The sequence below is a fragment of the Lactuca virosa genome, chromosome 4, assembly GCF_052849685.1.
Source record: "Lactuca virosa cultivar CGN04683 chromosome 4, Lactuca_virosa_CGN04683_v6, whole genome shotgun sequence".
Classification (NCBI taxonomy): domain Eukaryota; kingdom Viridiplantae; phylum Streptophyta; class Magnoliopsida; order Asterales; family Asteraceae; genus Lactuca; species Lactuca virosa.
The window spans coordinates 134,990,867-134,994,564 of NC_136429.1; positions in this window are offsets into that span (position 1 = coordinate 134,990,867).

Below are 3,698 nucleotides of genomic sequence, written 5' to 3' on the forward strand. Positions count from 1 at the left end.
ACTAGCAGGCCCGCAACCTGTAGGTGTAATGAACTATATGTTCATTTGGAGTACTCTAAAAACCCATTGACATGTATGACAGGGGTGAATACTGTCAATAATACTGTCAATAAATAAGAGCTATGAATTTAGCCCATGTTGTATAAACCCTGGTGATGGTGTGACCTTGTGTCTATTCCTTAGGATGAATCCTTAGGAAGGAGTGATAGTTGATTCTTAGGGTAAACCCTTAAGAAATAAATATGATAATGGGGTTGGGGTAATTTGGTTGATTGATTAATGTTTAAGTACAATAAATTTATTTATTGTGGCTTGAAACCCTATATGCTCACCAGGCTTCCAAGCCTGACCCACTCAGTTTTTTTATATTATAGGTAGTGGACCCCGAGCATAGTCGGATGATGATGATGAGTGATTTATGGATTATAGGCCAGTAGTTATGAATAACTGTTGTAAGGCTTATAATGTCTTGTTTATGCTTTTGATCTGTATCGGAACATGACATCCCGAGGTTTTGATATAAAAGGAAATTATATATTTCTTAAAGAAAGGTTTTGACAAACTTTTATCATGTTTTTTTTGGGGACCAATTCCGCAACATCTTTTAAAAAGATTCTCTGATTTTATTTTAAAAAGCATAAATTAAATCGGTCTTTTCTGGCCGAGAAATTAGGGGATGTCACATGTAATCGGCCTATAACTTGGTTATAGTAATCGTGAAGACATCCCGACCATCAAAAGATAACACTAAGTGGTTAAGTATTCTTTATCTCACTAGTGCATACCAGAGATGTGCGAGTGTTCTTCAAAAGGATTGCATGGATTTGAGGTTTGTAAAAAGGGTCTTTTATATGTTTTATAATTCTAGTTTTAAAAACATATGATATCATGGTTATTAAATGCATATAATAAACCATCGTACCAATTTTCTAAAGAAAATCACTTTTAAAGGTTCTATATAAAAGCTAGTTTTGATATAATTTAACGCGATTCAAATTTAACAACCGGTATTATGTTTGAATGCATTTGAACCTTTTATATCTTTAATAAAACATCACTTTATTACTTATATATTTGGAGTTTGTATAAGTTATAAAAATCACCATTTTAAAACTTATAATTGAGTATTTCAAAATTTGACATTATTAACGTTTTTATAAAACCGAATTTTATTTTAAAACAATAACTTGTTACATCTTATGTTCACAATATAAATTTTGAAAACCAAACTCCATGTGATGTTTATTTTGTCCAAAATTATTTTAGGATGTGAAAAACTAATTTATCAACCACAGATAATAATTGCATAAAATAAACAAAACAAACATGCATAAAATTATATGTGCATAAAGATAACCAACTAATGACATTTTTGTGAGCCAACAGAAAAATACCAAGTCCATTCCTAAAGGGACAATTTATGGGACCAAAAAATCTTCTTTTAATGTTGTTGTAGAAGCTCCCACTTGAGAAGACACCCATTGCTTGCAAAAGTTTTGAAAAACTTATTTAAAGCAATATTTCAGCAATATGCAACACTTTTCAGAAAAGGCTGCAGAAAAGGTTGCATTAGGTTCAACAGCTCCAAGGGAAGCTGTCAACAGCAACACCTTTTGCAACAGATTGCTGAAAATGTTTTCGTTGTCCCTAAACACCTCAAAACCTAGAAAATTTCCTTCGTGTCTTCAAAAAATGGCTCCAACTTCATTTCTTGTTACATTTTTGTAAGTAATCTTCGTGTGTTCATATCAAAATAAGAACATAAATAGAGCATTAAGAAGCAAGTAATCTTCGTGTGTTCTTAACAACATTAGAAAGAGTGAGATGAAGAGAAAAAAATTCAAATTTTTGCATGGGTTAAGACAAGAGAATGAAAGCCTCACTTTATATAGAAAATATTTGGTCCATAAGTTCTTAACACATTAAGAACCCATGCCCCTAAAGCCTATGTGTTCCCCAGGCTTCAAGCCATGCCTTTCTTTATAAATGAATCAAAAGACCATCACTCCTTATTTTAATCATATTGTCCATGCTTGCCTTTTTAGAAGAGTTTTCTTTTCATTAAACAAATGAAGAGCTCAGACTCTCTTTTGTCTAGCCATATTTTGAAATTATAAAGGCAAAAGAAGAAAAAATCCTTTTATATTTTATAAACTTTAACTTTTTGGCAAGGGACAAAAGAATTTGTCTAGTCCAAAATGTTGTGCATGACTTATTAATTCATACCATATGAATTATGTAATCTTACTTGCTAATGAAAATTATTATTTCCTAGAAATAAATAATTTCCAATTAATTATAAGAGTTTATTGAATATATATTAAAATCAATTTCTAATAAATAATCAATTATATCATGTTGTTGTTAGTGTGACCCTTTAGTATCATATGTTAATTAGCAATATCACTTTAATATGATTCTTGAGCATACTAGATCTTTCATTGACTTGGATGAATAACTTTGAAGTCGTGTAGTTCATGTATAGAAGATCTTTGGGGTGTTGATAGCATCCGCCAAGGTGAGTACACTTACCTTAGACAACTTGTCCCCAGTATATAGATATATACTTGTGATTCCCATCTTGTGATAATATAGACATATACATAATTTGTTTCGAATACTACATGAATATTATGTGTTTCCTTTCTACGTAATATTATTGTTTATGATTTGGGGACATTCTTGTTTTGGCATCTTGTTAGTACATATATACTAGGATAGATGACTTATGTGTTAATGTCCTGGATTTATAGTGTATTGAGTCGTTGTGAGTATATTTCAACATAATCCTCATGTACACAAGTTGAGGCTCCCTAACCCTTGTGTGGAGCTAGGTTTCATGGCTACCCCGTTCCTAGATTGATAGTGGGAGACCCACTTTGTAACATTCTGTTTTTTTGGTCTAGAAGTTTTGCGTTTTTTGGCAAAAATAAACATCTCCTTTAAATTAAAATAAAATAAATTGAAATGAAAGAAATAAATAAATGAAAGTAAACTGTTTTCATTAATAACCATAATAAATCTTGTTTCTAAGTTATAAATAAATTATGATAGAGTTTGGGCGTCGAATGAAAACTTTTAAAGTTTAGGGGCTAAAGGTAACAAGTTAGGAGAACTTGTGTTTGACCTGAGAGTGTGACCAAAAAGTATTTTGGACCATGCTTGAAATTTTTTATGTTGGGGAATAGATAAGGATGAGGTATCGAAAGTTTTTTTTGAGTTAGGGACCATTATGCAAAGATTTTAGGGGGGGGGGACCATGTAGTTCGTTTGAATCGAGTATGAAGAATGAAATTAAGAACAAAAAGCGTTAAGAACACAGATGTAAATAAATTCTATTTGGCTCGTTAATTGCGTCTGAACAATACAAGAAAACACAAGAGAGTAAAGGCACAAAAGCCCCAAAATCTTACTCTCGGCTCCTATACTTACCATATTTATGGGGTGATACAAACACATACAAAAAATACGTAAGGGCTAAACATTTAAGCTCTGACCTCTAAGACTGCCTTACATAATACATACATTCGTAGTGCTGAACTTCGACATCGACACTACCCAAGCCTAAATGTACTTCGACACCTCACTAGATATTTCAAACCTTATAATATCCCCTTAGTGAGACGTGTCGAACTCATGTCATCATCATTTTCACGACCTGGTGAAGTACTTGGCGAACCTTCGTATACCAAATAATT